The sequence below is a fragment of the Papio anubis genome, chromosome 15, assembly GCF_008728515.1.
Source record: "Papio anubis isolate 15944 chromosome 15, Panubis1.0, whole genome shotgun sequence".
NCBI classification, from domain to species: domain Eukaryota; kingdom Metazoa; phylum Chordata; class Mammalia; order Primates; family Cercopithecidae; genus Papio; species Papio anubis.
In genome coordinates, this window is record NC_044990.1 from 75,112,907 (window position 1) to 75,131,311 (window position 18,405).

The 18,405-nt window shown below is 36.0% G+C and overlaps 1 protein-coding gene and 1 long non-coding RNA gene across 2 annotated transcripts in view; both read left to right on the forward strand.

Annotated features, from left to right (window-relative positions):
- HS6ST3 (heparan sulfate 6-O-sulfotransferase 3) overlaps positions 1 to 18,405 on the forward strand; it is a 746,570-nt gene that overhangs the window by 529,836 nt on the left and 198,329 nt on the right. The gene's annotated exons all lie outside the window — the stretch shown is intronic.
- LOC103879411 overlaps positions 1 to 18,405 on the forward strand; it is a 67,486-nt gene that overhangs the window by 4,198 nt on the left and 44,883 nt on the right. Inside the window, exon 2 of the long non-coding RNA XR_640005.4 lies at positions 933 to 1,053. This is a non-coding gene — a long non-coding RNA (uncharacterized LOC103879411). The remainder of the gene's footprint in view (positions 1 to 932; positions 1,054 to 18,405) is intronic.

Here is an 18,405-nt window from a genome sequence, read left to right on the forward strand (position 1 = left end):
TAAATGGGATTAAATTGTTAAGAAAATGTATGGGCTAACAACAGAGAAGTCAAGGAATAGAAAGGGTTTCAGGCAAGATTTGATCAAGCAGCTTTTAAAACAATTACTATAAATGTCTTATTTCTGTCTCTTCCCATGGCTTTCTGTGCTGTCTACTTTTCCCACATCTTAAATATGGCTTCTTTTAAAACTCACAATGATTAAGTTTTTCCCTTTATTTGTTTCCATCATAACTCTGTTCTTTCATTAATTCATGTTTTTCTCAGTCTTAAGAAAATATCAGTCTTTTAGTTCATTCATTCTGTCTTCATATGGGTCTTATTTATCTGTTTATTTTGTCTCTTGTATTTTATATTTTAATTACTTCCTTTCTAGACATTCCGGGTGGTTATTTTCAAGCCTGCCTGGCTTTATAATACCACTCATGCTTTTTACACATTAAGTCTCCCTTTTTATGTCCTCAATCATTTTAAGTATATGTAGTTTTTATTCTATATCTCATAGTTCTATTATCTGAAATCCTTAGGACCTATTATTTGTTATTTATCTGTATAAATAGTGAATTTAGTGAATATTTTTTCATTTTATTTGGTAATTTTCCATCATAAACTTATTTTCTTTTTACTTAATGGTGTCCTATACAGCTTAGGTATAAGCATTAGGGTGGGGGTACAGGTGGAGGGCAGGAATCCCAGGAGTATTACTGGCCAAGAATCAGGGTAAAGATTCAGACCATGAGATGAGTCTATGTGACAGCATATCTGTAAGTATGTATTCTCAAGGAAATGTTGATTTACCCAGACTCTAGTATATCTCCCTGTGCTGGGGGGCACTGGGCAGGGACAGATCCTCATTTTTATTCATTATTTTTTAAAGGATTAGGCTTTAAACTTTGCCTACAAACCCAGTTATAGCTTTCTAACTTTTTGCAGGCAGCATTGGCCTATCTTGGACTTTAATTGAAAGCTGTCTCTCTGGGCATCACAGAGGTAGCTCCCGCAGCTTCTAGGGGCAGGGATATGTGGCCAGTCTTGTTCATGTTCAACCAACAAGGTGAGTGTCTGAGTAGCTCTTTCAGAAAACCTAGGAGATATTCGTCCCCCTCCTGCCCCACTTTCTTGTATCTTATTGGGTCACGTTTCATTAACTGTTTTGAACTAAACATTGGGAAACTAAATGATTGGGAAAAACTGATTGTTAAACCAGTCGGAGCCCACCTCACTGGTTGAGAGTGGTGTTACCTTCCCCAGTGGTATACAGGGTGCCCGGGTGAGAGATGGAAATCCAAATGGAAAATGGAACACTGATGCCAAGAAAGCAGGGCTAATGTAGCCAATGTCACACATTCGCCCACTGCATTACACATACTTTAGTTCAATTCAACAAGCATTTATTTAGTGCCTGTTTTTTCCATGATAGGAAACAGCCCTGAACTTAAGATTGCATAATTATATTCCTTACTAAGAAAGATCTTGCTTCCACTAAGTATCTACCTTTTGTCAAATATTGCTTGGTATATGAAATGCTACCTACAAGTTGGCTTTTTTGTGATATGGTATTATTGATGAATCTTTTATTTTTTATTGGGAAACATACAAAACATAAAATATGTATTATACACACATGTGTTTATGTGTGCATATATACATGTATAGGTATATTTGTATATATATTTCATAAATAATAATAAAGTGAAAATCTGTATGCCATTACAGCTTAAGTTATAATACAATACCAATAGCTTAAAAACCCTCTCTACCTGACCACAGAATTTTTACTTCCTTCAAAGGTAACACTTCTGATTTTTGTATTATTGATACCTTTGGGTTTCTTTATTCCTCCACATACATATGTAATCATAAACCATACTTTTTTTTTAGTTTTTCCTAGATTTGGACTTCATATAAATGGAAGAATAGGGTTTATTTTTCTAACTCACTTTTTTTTTTTTTCAATTTTTATTTTGGATTCAAGGGGTACATGTGCAGGTTTATTACAAGGGTATATTGTATAATGCTGAGGTTTGGGGTGTGATTGGACTGGTCACCCAGATAGTAAGCATAGTACCCAATAGCTAGTTTTGCAGCCCTGTCTCCCATCCCTCCCTCCCCACTCGTGTGGTCACCATTGTGTATTGTTCCATCTTTGTATCCATGTATACCCAATGTTTAGTTCCCACTTATAAGTGAGACATGTGGTATTTGGTTTTCGGTTTTCGTGTCTGACTCGCTTTTGTTTGCTCAGTTTTGTTTTTCAGATTCACCCATGACGGTGTGTGTAGCTGGTGTATTAATCTTGTACACAACCATAAAATATACCATTGAATGAATATAACACAATATTTGATATATTCTATTGTTAATTTTTTTTTCAGTTTCGTTTATTAAATAGCGGGTCTGTAGACATTTTTGAGCCAGTATTTTGGTGCATATGATGCAGGGAAGAGGTATGGCTTCATTCACTCAGGAAAGAATTCAAGAGCAAGCAGGCAGTAGAAGAAAGCAGCTTTACTGAAGTGACACTGCCACAGCTCAGGGACTGCTTCTTGTGGAGCAGGGCTAGCCATAGGCAGTGCACAGGGAGTAGCAACCTATAGGCTGTTGGCTTCCTGCATTGATACCCACTTTTAATTACAAGTGAATTAAGGGGAGATTTATTCAGAAATCTCCAGAGAATGGGCAATAACTTCCTGGTGTTGCCATGGCATTTGTAAACTCTCATGGCACTCATGGGAATGTCTTATGCTGATGGGCAGCAAGGCTAACTAAAGGTTGCTTTTGGCAACACTTGCTGACTTGGGCTGGTTTCCCAACTGTTTTTGGGAAGCAAGTCCTTCCAGTCTCCTACCTCACATGTGTCCAGAAGTTTCTTTGAGTATGTATCAAGCAATAGACTTGCTGGGCTCTAAGTCATTTACATGTCCAACTTTACAAGGCATAACAAGTTGGTTGCCAAAACAACTATCAATTTACATTCCCGATAGTCTTATATGAAAGTTTCCATAGCTCCATACTGTTTGCAACACTCAATTTTTAATAATTTTGCCAATTAACACTTATTATTTAGGTATTAGATCAAATTACATTTTAGATTATTATATTTTAATTAAAGTTTCCTAATTACTAATAAAATTGAACATAGTTTCTTGTGTTTATAAGCCTTTTTGTATATGTTAGTTTGTGAAATGCTTACTTGTGACTTTTGCCCATTTTTGTTCTTATTTAATATTTAGTGCTTTATATATTGTGGGTTCTAATTTTGGGCACATATATGAGTTGCAAAGAACTCGCCCCGATTTCTGTTAGTCTTTTTGCTCTCTTTATGCTTGTCTTTGTAAAGAGAAATTCTTAATTTTAGCATAGTCCAGTTTGTCAGTATTTTCTTTTATATTTTGCTATTTTTCTATATTTTCTACATATATTTCTGTGCAACAGTTCTATAAAAATATTCTCCTATATTGTCTAATATGCCTAAATTTGATTTTTGTATATGATAAGGTATGCAATCTAATTTTATTTTTTAGCATGGAAAACTAATTATCCAGTACTGTTTATTGAAAAATCCACCCTTTCTCCATAGCTTTGCAACCAACTCTGTCAATTATTAGTTTTCACGCATGCGTGGTTTTGTTTTAAAGCTCTCAATTTTGCTTCATTGGTTTATTTAAATGTACTTAAACAAGAATTTTACTGTCTTCTCATATAACACGATAATAATCATTATGTTGATATATGGTGGGACAAGTGTTCTATTTTATTTTATTATTCAATTGTACCTTGGTTGTTCTTGATCATTTACTATTCCATGTAAAATTCTGAACCTATTTGTCTATAGAAAAATTTGGGATGAACTGTTATTTTCATAATATTGGGTCTTTCTGTTCATGAACTTGACATTTCTATCAAATTTTTGTTTTTTGTAGACTGTACTGTTCTGTTTAAAATTAGTAAGTGTTGCATATCATTGGTTAAATTTATTTCTCAGTACTAAACATTGTTTGGTGCTATTCTACATAGTATTTTTTTCAAAAAAAAATACAAATCCTACTGTTACTGGCATATGGAAATGCAGATAATTTTGAATACTCATTTTGTATCTAACAGTTTTGCTAAAATCTCATACATTGTAAGACTTTATCAGTAACTTTGTTTTGTATGCTGTGAATACACTCATATCATTTACAAATGAGGATAGTATTGTTTTTCCACTCTGGTTCCTGTATTTTTATTTTCTTACTATAGGCAGGGATCTCTCATCCAATGTTTTTAAAAGAAAAAGTAATACAAGTCATCCTTGTCCTGTTCTAACGTCCAAGTTAATGGTTACAAAATATATTTATTGCATATGTTTTTATAAAGCCCCTCTCAAAAGTAAAGGTGTTTCTTGCTATTAACTTTGCTAACATATATGTTTTGGTTTGGTTTAATCATAAATGTGTGTTGAATTTTAACCAATGCTTTTGTGCATCTGCGTAAACAATCAAGTTTTTCTCCTTTTATCTTTTGAAATGATAAGTTAGAGTAATCAATTTTCTAACAATCTTGTATTCATGAAGTGAAGACAACTTGGCTATGGTGAGCATCTTTTTAATACCATGATTTAATACCATGATAGGTTTTATTTGCAAATGTTTGGTTTAGGAATTTGGGGACTTCTATATATCCATGATTTGTATTAGTCTATTATTTTATTATCTCATACTTGCCTCTATTTTACTGTTTGTTTTAAGGTTATGTTACTCTCATAAAAATGTTAGAGTATGTGTTTTTGTATTCTCTGAAGTAGTTTGTGTATGCCTAGTATTTTTTATTTCTTGAATATTTATTTTAATAGTAAGACTCTCTGTAAAGTTATTCAGGCCTGCTAATTTTTCTTTGTGAAAATACTTTGAACTATGGATATACTTGTACTAAATATGGCTATTTATGTTCTCTTATTTTTCTTGAGCCAGGTTTGATAAGTTGTATGTTCTAAAAATGTATCCATTTCATCTATGATTTCAAGTGTATTAGCATAAATGTGTTTATAATATCCTTTTATTATCTTTTAAATCTGCATCTGAAGTTATATCTTCTTTTTCATCTCAATTATTGTTTATTTGTATAATCTCTGTCTTTTTCTAAATTAATATTATCAATTATTTGCCCATTTTGTTTTCAAAGAAATAACTTTTGACATTTTAATTTTGTCTATTGTGTATTTGTTTTCCAATTCTTTATTCTCTTTGTGAATGTGTTTATTTAATGTGCTTTATTTGGGTTTATTCCATTTTTCTTTTTCTAACTTTTTAAGTTTGATGCTTAGTTGATTAATTTGACAGTTTTCATCTTTTTAATGTATGCATATAAGCTTTAAATTTCTCTCAGTATTTACTAACTTAATCCCACAAGTTTTAATATGCAGTATTTTAATGATCATTCAGCAATTCATTTTAAGATTTTCCGTTATGATTTCCTCTATGATCTATGTTTTTCAGAAGCATGTGAGTTTTTTTAATTCCAAATATATAATTCTTTTTCTAGGTATCTTTTTTGCTTTTTATTTTTAACTTCTCCATGTTGGTGGAGTATGGCCTACATGATACCAATCTTTTGAAATATATTGAGACTTATTTTATGGCCTCTTCTGGACCATTTTTATAAATAGTTCATAAATTCTTAAAGAGGAGGCTATATTCTAAAATCATTTCGTCTGTTTAAATCGAATTGATGCTGTCCAAATCTTTATCTACTTACTGGTTTTGTTTGCTCAATTTGTCAATTTTTGAGAGATTGCATTTAAAGTTCCCAATATGTTGGTAAATTTGTCGACTTCTCCCTATGTACCTGTAATTTTTCAAAGCATATAATTCAAAGCCACATTATTACATTTTATATAATTCTAAAATCACTATGTCTAACTGGTTAAGTAAACTTTTTATCATGTTTTTTCTTCCTTAGAGTCTGTTCTTTTTGTGATATTTTGGTTAGCATTTGTTTGGTGTGACTCTTTTTATCCTTTTACGTCCTTATATGTTCAGAATGTGTGTGTGTGTGTGTGTGTGTTGTTTAAGATATATGTGTATATTTGCATATGTACGTACACGTGAATGAAATGTGAATCTGTATATATGTGTGTGTGTCTACTCTAATAATCTCTTTAAGTTACTGCATAGGTTATTTCACTGGAATTTTATTTTACCTTCGGCTCTTGTTCATTTGCTGTCATGTTTTGTTTTTAAATTTTGTCTCATTTTTGGCCTCCTTTGGAATTTCATCTGTGTACTTGTTTTTGAAGTTTATTTTCTATGCTTTTTTTTTTAGCGTTTGCTGTGGATATGCTAACACGCATAATTAGCACAGTTTAAAATTAGTCCTAATCTTACTCTCATTCCCAACTGTTACAAAGACCTTAGAATGTTTTCATTTTAACCACTCCCCTCCCAACTTGTATACTATTATTTTCCACATATTATGTTTCATCTTTTTATAATCCTCAGAAATTAAACTGTCTTATACATCAGCATTTCTTTGTATTTATCACATATGTGCCAATATCTTTGCTCAGAATCCAATCTTACATTTCAGGCCTTTCATCTTGACTAAATTTCTTTCCTCCAGAAGCATATCCTTTAGAATTTCATGTGGGGAGAGTCTGTATGTAATGAACACTCATAGGTTTGCTTTTCTGATAATGTCTTTATTTTGCCTTGGTTCTTGAACATTAGTATTGTGGGCATGGGATCCTAGGGTCACGGTCATGGATGCGTTCTCTCAGTGCATTGCACACTGCCTTCCGGCCTCTATTGTGTTGAGAAATCAGTCATCAGTGTAATTGTTCTTTTGCAAGTGATACTTATTTTATTCTCTGCTTCCTTTAAATATCTGTTCTTTATTTTCAATGTTATATACTTTCATTATCAATATTTCTAGGTATGAATTTCTTTTTATTTAGTTACCTTGGAAGTCATTGAGCTTTTTGTATCTGAGATCTATTGTCTTTCAAAATTGTTCAAAAGTGTTTTTCAGCAATTTATTAACATTTGCTAAAAGTAATGGCTAATTTTCTACCAATTTTATTCATTAGCTCCCCTTGAAATATCATGTGGAGGACTTCAAACTTTCTCAGTCTAGCTTCTCTATATCTTTTTCACTCTTTTCTATTTTCAATGTTTTTTTCTGAGTTGATTACTTCAGGTTCATTAATTCTTCAGCTATGTTGAATTTACTGTTAATTTATCCTACTGAATTTTAAATGTTATTTAAAAACATTTAATACATTCACATATTATTTTAAAACCTAGTTTGTTACAACATTATTTTTTTTCGTATTTTCAAGACTTTCTTGGAGCGTGTGAAACATAATTCTTTTATATTATGAGTCCTATGTACTTAACATATGAAGTATTTGTAAGCCATTCTGACGTCTCTCATTCTTGTTGTGCTGTTTCTGTGTGTTGTGGTTTTTAAATTGTAATTTTCTTGTTTTTATTAGAATGACCTTGAGAACCATTTGATCTATGGCTTGATGTTGAGTTCCTCGAGAGAGTATTTCCCAGGACCACTGGATACACATTTAATTATTTGCTATGCTTGGGATTTTCCAATTCCTACAAAAAGTATGAATGTGGGTCACAAATTCCTTATTCCCCACAGTGATTAGCATAACTACTAGTTCTGATTTACTTTCTCTTTATACTAATGGCAAGTGCCCGCACACGCCTTTCCTCCAGGTGTTTATCATTTACTCTTCCACTTTGGGGTCTCAGCTTTCTATAGGGTTCTGTTAAGTTCCTCACTTTGAGCAGACCCTGGCTCTTATCTCTTCCTCCTATACCCTGACAAGCCACCCAAATAGAGAGTCAGGGTCACAGGATTTGCCTGATATTCTTGGAACATCTGAGGCTTTGATTCTGGCTTGTCTTTCTGGAGTTTGGCTTTCACTTTATTTGGGGGTTTCAATTCATTTTGGATTGCTTATTTTCTCATCAGTTTAGAGATTGCTTTTAAAACATATCTCTTTTAAATTATTACATTTTATCTTTTGGAAGGTTTTGATGGGAAATTATTGGGAAAATTCACTTTCAAAAATGGGAATTCCTTTCTTTTTTTTTTTTTTTTTTTTTTTTTTTTTTTGAGACGGAGTCTTGCTCTGTCCCCCAGGCTGGAGTGCAGTGGCCGGATCTCAGCTCACTGCAAGCTCCGCCTCCCGGGTTCACGCCATTCTCCTGCCTCAGCCTCCCGAGTAGCTGGGACTACAGGCGCCCGCCACCTCGCCCGGCTAGTTTTTTGTATTTTTTAGTAGAGACGGGGTTTCACCGGGTTAGCCAGGATGGTCTCGATCTCCTGACCTTGTGATCCGCCCGTCTCGGCCTCCCAAAGTGCTGGGATTACAGGCTTGAGCCACCGCGCCCGGCCGGGAATTCCTTTCTCTGTTGTCTTTTTGTGTAGAGTCTGTTGGTATAAGGATGTAAGTAAAAATTATTTTGAGTCTTACATTTTTTAGAAGTACAGCTTATTATAATCAGAAATCAATGGGTTTCAGTACTCAGATGTTAAATAAAGACAGAAACATGCTCAATGTATAAGAACAAATGCATATGAGACATTGTTGCTCATTTCTTATGAGGAAATAAAGGTCTTCAGAACTAGACAGTAGTCAAATGAGTTGAAAAGGTACTGGTGATTATTTCAGGGAGGCGCCTTGGTTTCAAGCACAGGGTTGGCATACACAGAACAGCTCATCTTTTCCCAAGAACTTCTCAGCCTTTCAGAGTGGTTTTATTCTGGCATAGTTTATGCACCCTTCCTCCCCTTTGTGCCTTGATATTGTCTGTCAGTTCTCTTCTGTTTCTAAAAATAAATATTTAGCAGCCTATGGCACTGTTTAGATCAAAGGGCATAGGAATTATAAATTTTTTATCGTGAAATGCCGGCTATAAACGGTATAAATTTTGTTCTCAAAAGATTGTTAACAGAAGACACTGACTTTGTCCAATAGTTTTCAAATTTAATCAGGTAAACAAGAAATTTTTAACAATAAACAATGTACTTTGTGTGGAAAAATAAATAGCTACTCATTTTTTTGTTTGTTTGTTCTCTGTACCAATCCTTATGACCAGTCATTCTATATGAAGATTCTATTATCATTAAGGACTGATTCTCAGCCCCAGTCTGTATCATCTCACAGTTATCTACTGATATCCCAGACATGTTGCAAAATTCCCAAAGTGCAATTCACCTCAGTACATTATGGCTGTATGTCATATTTCTTAAACATCAACTCAAGGTTTTCTCCAAATAATATTGCAAAATTCTCAAAATCCCAATTAATTTCAATTCGCTTTGGTAGGGATGTCACATATTCCTTAAACACTTTCAGTAATGAGAGGTTGTCAGAATCAGTATTGTGAGGTTTGTGAAAACTGCCTTGAAATGGAAATAAGAGACTCAGTGCCAAAGCAGAGTGGGAAGAGCTACCATTTGGCAAGCCTGATGCAGATGTGTCTGGAAATCTGCAAGGGTGTTTGGGCTGTTCCATTGATTGGACTTGCTCTGGTTTGAATGGTGGTGTCTCATCCCAAATTCATGTTGAAACTTAGTGGTCAATGCTTCAATATTAAGAGGAGAAGCCTTTAGGAGGCAATCAGGCCATGAGAGCGCCACCCTCATGGGTGAGATAAATGCCTTATAAAAGGGCTTAGGGGAGTGACTTTGCCCCTTCCATCTCTTCTGCCCTGTGAGGATGCGGCACTCATCCCTTTTGCCCCTTCTGTGCTTGTTTCCACTAAATGAGGATGCAGCAAGAAGGTCCTTGTGAAACATCAAATGCTGGTGCCTCAATCTGGGACTTCCCACCTCCAGAACTGTCAGAAATAAATTTCTGTGTTTTTTTTTTTCTTACTCATTCTAGAGCATTTTGTTACAGCAGCAGGAACTAAGACAGCACCTAATGGAGAGTTCCTTTAATTCAAGAATATCAACTGGTGAACAGTTGTTTTGGGGGCTCCTGGATATCAGCTAATATGCTTTGATTTCTGATTATCAAAACATTGTTCACTTTCTGCAGTTCAATCTTTTTAAATACTGTTGCAGAGAGGTTCCAAAGCACCCACCCTTTGATACACGGGGAATTTAAGCTACCATTAAGCATTTAAATGTATGCTCTCAGTGAAGGAAGATGGGATCACTGGTTTTGACTTTTAGCTATGGCCTGTTGAGCTCTGAGAACAGTATATGACCTAAACAGGATTCCAGTCTTTAGTAACTTCCATACTAAAAGTGAGTCACTGTTGTGTACCAATACCATTTCTTTTCATTGTTAGCATCAGCGATGGAACTTTGATAGTTTAGGCTGTACATAACACGCATGATTAAGGAAAACATTACAATCTCTGGCCAGATGGGGCATCATCTGAGTACACCAGGCAAGATATTAGTAGATGTAAGAATCTGGGAATATGTGAATGCGATGTGTATGTTAACAGTGAAATCACTCAGGTCATTTATTTGTGTTTCTCCTCTCACTGTGCTGAAAGCCACACTTGTAATCAGAACCCCTTCTGATTTTTTTTTCTGTTTTTTCATCTTGCTTTCCTGTCACTCTTCTAACACTGGAAGTAGCAGAACTGGCAGTGTGCCTCACCCCTGCAGTGAGTGAAAACATGGAGGAGTGATGCCAGTTCCATTCCATAAATCTGCGCGGGTGTGCACGTCAGCAGGGACAGTGCTCCTTAGACTTACGCATGGAAAGGCAGGAACATAAAGGGAAGGCAAATGCACAAACACAACAGGGAAAGTAGAAACGAAGAGCAACTGCAGAAAGCAAAATAAGTCTCAGCTTGTTTTGGGAACACACAGCACACAGTTCTGCCTGTGAAAGAATAAAATTTTTAGTCACAGAAAGATGAGTTGGGGACTGAGATATTTCTTGAGCACTGATTAAGTGAATGCAGTAGAAGACTATAAGAATTTTAGTGGAATAAAATTTTGAAGTCCATTAGTCTATTATTTCAATTATAAGATAAGAGAATTAAGACCCAGAGGCGTAATGGACTCAGCCGTAGGCACTGAGCACAGTGAAGGAACTGGTATTAAAACTCTGACCTTGTAGAGGTTTAGTAATACGTCTTGATGTTTCCAATGTTCATCAGTATTCTTGTTAGCTACCTGTTACCTCAAATATACATGTAAATGTGGAAGTTGATGTTATGGATTGAATATTTGTGTTCACCCCTCAGCCTAGAGTCATACGTTGATGTCTGATTCCCAATGTGACATTTGGAGGTGGGGCCTTTGGGAAGTGATTAGGTCATGAGGATGAGGTTCTCATGAATAGGATTGGTGCTCTTAATAAGCAGACTCCAGAGAGCTCTCTAACTCTCTTTCTGCTCTGTGAGGATATGAGGAGGCAGCCATCTGCAGCCTGGAAGAGGGCCCTCACCAGAACCCAGCCATGCCGCCTCCCTGAGCTGGGACTTCCACCCGCAAGAACTGTGAGAAACAGATGTCTGTTGTTTTTAAGCCACCCCATCTATGATCTTTTATTATAGCAGCCGAACTGAGCAATGGGTCCTACTTGTGCATGTGCACCTCAGCGCTTACCCCATCTGTCATTGCTGATAGTGAACAGCAAAGAGATGTGGAGAAGTCAGTACGAAAAAGCTCACATTGGAATGGCTTGTTTTGTGTCACCAGTACTAAATAAGGACTTGTAAGTGTAGAGGTTTGTGTTCCTTTGAAACTCAACCTTTGTCCAACAAATAAAGCCTCACTCTTCACATCCTAAGGTGACAGGGTCAGAGGAAAGTTAGTCTCCTTCATTCATTCATTTATATATTTAGCAAACACTCAGTATGAGTGTCTTTGCTACTAGAAGCGTTTTTGAAGGCTTGCTTACTACCAAAAAGATTAGATACTACTCTACATTGGCTTCACTCTACCGCAATGTGGCATTAACACTCTTTTCTGCCTTTTCTGTGAAAATCTTTGCTACTGAGCCTCCGGGAACTCTCATCCTGTCTCACGTGTGTCTCTGAAATGTATTCTCATCATTTGCAGAGGTGCCTGCTTCCCAGCTCACCCGCTAAGTGGTGTCTGTTCCCAGAGATTCTCGACTACTGCTTCTCTCTTTCAATGAGTTATCCATGGAAAATTTCATCTACTCCCAAGGATTGTTTCTACTCCTATAAGTTTGAGTCATGAGGTTTAATCTTAATCTCTGACTCTTCACTGAGTTTCAGACTCACATATCCCAAGGCCCAGGGAGTACTTCAAGCCACTCACTTCCCATGTCTAACCAAGGACAATGTCGCTCCCATTCTGCCTGTTCTTGATGTGGCATTTCTTGCATCACCTTACTCTCAGTCCTAATTAACACTACCCTAATAGAGGCTCCCATGGTCTCTCATCAAGATTATTAAAATTGCTTCTCAGTTGGGTTCCCTGTTTTCAGTCTTGCACAAATAAAAGTTACTCCCTTTTATATGTTCCCAGTTCAAACTATTAAAAACATAGATATGAGTCTGTTTCCCTTAGGATTAAACTCTTTCAATGTTCATCTTTTTCATAAGATGTAAGTTTTTTGTTTTTCTTAAGTGCTTATTTGCCTGGACACTGCCTACCTCTCAAGCCCTGATGTCCTGCTGGTCCCAGCCTAGCCCTTGAAATTTGCAGGGTAAACTGCTTGGAAGTTCCTGCTCATTTCTGCTGTTCCATGCCCTTCTACCTTAGCTTATGCCGCTGCCCCTGCCTGGAACCCACTCCCCTCTTCACTAACTCTTGACTTAATGCCTATTTCTTTTTCAGGTCTTAGTTCTGACAGTCTTCTCACAATAGTCTTCCTGACTGCACCACCAGGGGTTACAAACCCATCTTGCTGTGTTCCCTTTAGCACCCTGGGCATAGCTGTATGTAACCGCCAATCACATTGTATACAAATATTATGCTTATGCGTCTGTGTTCTGACCAGAGTCTATGTTTGCCAAGAGAAAAAGTATGCAACCTCATGTTCTCCATTAAGGAGTTGCAGTACTCCATACAGAATAGGTAGATAACAAGTGTTTCTTGACCTGAACTGCTAGACCCCTTGCTATATGCCAGAAATTGAGTGATAAACACTGTATTGGCCCTGCCTCTGGGAGCCCACACTGGATGTTGGAGACGTATGTACCTGGTAACTTTTAACCCTACATGAACTTGATATATGCTACTTCACACAGGGTATAGAAAGCACCCACTCAGCCTGTGGGAAGAAAGCAGAAGAAGGGATCAGAAAATTCTACTCAAATAATGTAAACCGTCAGCTCTTTTCTTCACTTACCCTCTTCTGTACTTGACTTCATCAGTTAAAGAAACACAATCCCTTAAAAACCTGACTGCAGAGGCACAGATTACTTCATCGACAATTCAAATGAAATCCAGAGCTTTCTCTGGGAGCCATTTCTTTCATCTGGCTTCTGCAAGTGTGTAAGCCAAGAAGTGAGGGTACATTTGCGTTTGCCAGGGACTTGCAAAATGTGCTTCTGACTGGCAAAACACAAAAAGCTTTAAAAAGTGAGGAAATCCTACAGCAAGTACTACCATCTGATAATAGCAAACAGGCTCACATTTGTACAGAAATTCGTAGAAAGGCACTTACTAAATAGTAAGTATGTGGCTGATAAGAGAACTAAATAGTGCTATTGCCAAACATCACTTTTATGTCTGCACTTCATACATACTGACTTTGGATGAAGTTGCCCACACAGAGCTGAGGGGAGAATTTGGCTCCAAGTGTGCAATTTGGCCATGGCTGTAGCTCTGACTATAGAGAAAAGAGCAGCATGCCATTGAAAGTAGGGTCTGGGCAATTCAACTGATTTCTCGTCCTATCTCACAGGCTCCCTTGGGTCTAGAGCACAACATGAGTCATTTTATTTACTCTTGGTGCTTTGTGGTACCAGAGTTAACAGCAGCCCAGCTCCGAAAGGAAGCTTGACATATTTTTCCAGGAGTCCCTATTGCTGGAAACTCAGAATGGAATTGACATAAATCTAATGAAATAAAAGCACTCTCTTCCCCTCCCTAGAATCACAGAAAGCAGTGGCATTTGGAAAATTGTGTTTTAAATGAGTTGACGAGGGCAGGAGTTCAGTAGAAGCTAGTTATGAATTTATATATATTTGTAGATTTCTGCTCTATTCCTTTCCATTCTGCTGTTTGAAGATAAATCATATTCAGCTTTAGGGAGTTTAATTTAAATATCATGCATGTACACCTTGAGGATTCCTTTTAAAAGGAAAAAAAGAGAAGTTTTAGAACCACAGGTTATAAACAAAAATAAAATTTAAATGTTAAAAAAGAATACAAGTGTTTTCCTTAATTTCATCCTAGAAATTATTAATAGAAGAAGAAAAAACTTAGGGATGTTAAGATATATTATTTATGTACTTAAAATTTGCTGGTGCTTGATGAATTCAAAGATCATTATATAACTCTGTGTTAATTTGAACTTTGTTAGTTGGAGAGAGGCCCAGCTGAGACTACCTTTATGCAAGATAGGAAAAATATTTACCTTACCACATTGGTATGATAAACAATATTGGGAGCAGGAGTGGAAATGTGTCTATGTAAGGAGCATTTATTTGTTAAGCGCCTGATACTTTGTGCTCTACACTGTGTGAGTACAGAAAGATTTCATGCTATCAGGATGTTAGAGTTGAGAAAAATACAGCACACATATGTGGTTTCGAGATTAATTTTGAGGTCTTGACAAAGTTATTTAATCTCTCTTATGTTTAGTTTTTTCATCTGGAAAATGGAGATATTTACCTCAAAACCTTGTTCTACTGATAAATTGAGATACCATCATGGCTGAGACGTAACAAATAGTTCATTCCACTAGCTTGTATTAGTATTAAGGCAAGAGATGAACAAGGCAGGTGACAGATGATAAGGCCTTAGAAGTTACAAGGTAATTGGTTCAACAAGTATTTATTGAATACTCTCCAGGTACCAGGAATTTATTAGATGCTGTATATTCATGATGAACAAAAATGGAGGAAACAGAGTAAACAAGTATAAAAAAACCAATAATACATACCTTCTTCCTTTCCAAATGGTAATGCCTTCTTGCAGAGTTGTTCTTTTTATTTAAAGCCCACGTTAAAATTTTGTCTTTGTTTTGCTTCCAGATGGTGTTTCCTTGGTGCCTGAGAAGGGTTCCTTGTAATGGGTTGATTCAGATACACTCCTCTGGTTTAGAAGCCACTTAGGGTTGTTGAGGGAGATGGTCAGCTATAGCATTCTTATCTCTTGGGTGATAGCTCTTTTCATTTCTGGAGAAAACACCTAGACATGAAGAAACACTTGTAGATTGTTTATTCCTTAGTATGACCAACCACCTTGATTCTCCCTGGACGGAGAGGATTCCCACTACTTGGAACTTTTAGTGTCAATCCTGGGAAAGTCTCAGGCAAACCATGATGAGTTGCTTACGCTACTTATCTTACCTACTTACCTATCTTCAGTACCAGAAATATATAATTCCACACTGTAAAAAGTCCTATGAAATAAGAGAGTAGGATGCTGTGAGATAGAATTACAGTAGGGACTTTTTATATATTGGGTGGAGAATATCTCAAATGAGGTAATATTTAAATTGAGAACTCAGACATTAAAAGGAATTTAAGTTTTGCCTACATATTTGCTTCTTATTAATTGGTTAATCTTAGGCAAGTTACACACCCTCTCCACTGCAATTTCTTCATCTGTAATGAGTAGATTGATATGGCTTGGCTGTGTCTCCACCCAGATGTCATCTTGAACTATAGTTCCTATAATCTCCACATGTCATGGGAGGGACCAGGTGGAGGTAATTGAATCGTGGGGAAGTTACCCCTATGCTGCTGTTCTTGTGACAGTGAGTTCTCATGAGATCTGATGGTTTTATAGGGGGCATTTTTCCCCTTTTGCTTGGCACTTCTCCTTCCTACCATTATTTGAGGAAGGACATGTTTGCTTCCCCTTCCACTATGATTGTAAGTTTCCTGATGCCTCCCCAGCCCTGTGGAACTATGAATCAATTAAACCTCTTTTTTAAAAATAAATTACTCCATCTTGGGTATGTTCTTACAGCAGTATGAGAACAGATGAATACATGGATAATCATCCTGTGAATAAGATACACTAAGAACTTAAAAGATTTCCCAACCATTGAGTTTTAATTCGTTCAGTTTTAGCAATATGCATTTAAAATCACTGAGACTTGTTTTATGGCCTAACATATGGTCTATATGGAGAGTGTGCCATGTGCACTTGAGAAGAACATGTAGTCATCTGTTGAGGGGAGTCTTCAACAGATTTCTGTTAGGTCCAGTTGGTTTGTAGAGTTGTTCAAGATTTCTGTTTTATCTATTATTGAAAGTGGGTTATTAAAGTTCCCAACTATTATTGTTAGAATTTCTGTTTCTCCCTTAAATTTTGAGTTTTTGTTACATGTATTTTGAGACTCTTGTTAGGTGCATGTATGTTTAAAATTGCTATAATTTCTAATGAATTGGACACTTTTATCAGTATAAAATGTCCTTACTTGTTTCTAGTAATGATTTTTCTTTTATAGTCCATTTTGTGTGATGTTAATATAACCACCCAGATTGTATTTTTGTTGCTATTTGCATGATACATATCATTGTGTTCTTTTACTTCCAACCTATTTGTGTCTTTCAAAGTGTGTCTCTTTTAAAAGCATGTAATGGGATTATATTTTTAAATCCATTCTGCTAATATCTGCCTCTTAAAAAATAATAATACATCTATTAAACTTTTAAATGTAAACTCAAAAGAGATTAAAAAAAAATATTTTCAACTTTTATTTTAGATTCAAGGGATACATGTGCAGTTTTGTTATTTGGATATATTGTGTGATGCTGAGGTTTGGGGTATGATTAATCCTGTCACCCAGGTACTGAGTATAGTATACAATAGTTACTTTATCAACCCTTCCTCCCTTTCTATCCTCCCCCAACAATAGTCCTTAGTTTCTATTGTAGCTGTCTTTATGTCTTTGAATTCCCATTGTTTCACTCTGTATTATAAGTGAGAACATGTGGTATTTGGTATTTGGTTTCCTGTTCCTGTGTTAATTTGATTAGGATAACAGCCACCAGCTGCATTCATGTTGCTGCAAAGGACATGATTTCATTCATTTCTTATGGCTGTGTAGTTTTAGTATTCCATGACGTAAATGTACCACATTTTCTTTATCCAGCCCACTGTTGATTGCATCTAGGTTGATTCCATGTCTGCTATTTTGAATAGCGCTGCAGTGGACATACACATGCATGTGTCCTTTTGGTAGAATGATTTATTTTGTGTAGAGGAGGGTATATACTCAGTAATGGGATTGCTGGGTACAATGGGAGTTGTGTTTTAAGTTCTTTGAGAAATTTCCAAACTGCTTTCCACAGTGGCTGAACTCATTTACATTCCCATCAACAGCGTATTAGTGTTCCCTTTTCTCTGTAGCCTCACCAGCATGTTATTTTTTGATTTTTTAATGATAGCCATTCTGATTGGTGTGAGATAGTATCTTCTTGTGGTTTTGGTTTACATTTCTCTGATGATTAGTGATGATGAGCATTTTTTCATGTTTGTTGACTGCTTGTATGTCTTCTTTTGCGAAGTGTTTGCGCATGTCTTTTGTCCATTTTTAATGGAGTTATTTGGTTTTTGCTTGCTCGATTATTTAAGTTCCTTATAGATTCTGGATATTAGACCTCTGTCAGATGCATAGTTTGTGAATATTTTTTCCCATTCTATAGGATGTCTGTTTATTATAGTTTATTTTGCTGTGCAGCTCTTTAGTTTAATTAGGTCCCACTGTCAAATTTTGGTTTTGTTGCAATTGCTTTTGACGACTTGGTCATAAATTCTTTTCCAAGGCCCATGGCCAGAATGGTGTTTCCTAGTTTTTCTTCTAGGATTCTTATAGTTTGAGCTCTTACATGAACATTTTTCATTCATTTTGAGTAACCTTCTGTATATGATTATAGGTAGGGGCCTAGTTTTATTTTTCTACATATAACTAGCCAGCTATCCCAGCACCATTTATGGAATAGAGAGTCTTTTTTCCTTTTTTATTGACTTTGTTGAAGATTTAAATGGGTATAGGTGTATAATTTTATTTCTAGATTCTCTGTTCTGTTCCAGTAGTCTGTGTGTCTGTTTTTATACTGGTACCATGATGTTTTGGTTACTGCAGCCTTACAGTATAGTTTGAAGTCAGGTAATGTGATGCCTCTGGCTTTGTTTTGCTTAGGATTGCTTAGGCTATTCAGGCTCCTTTTTGGTTCTATATGAATTTTAGAATAGTTTTTTTGCTAGTTGTGTGTGAAATAATCTGGGTAGCTCGATAAGATAGCATTGATTCTGTACACTGCTTTGGGCA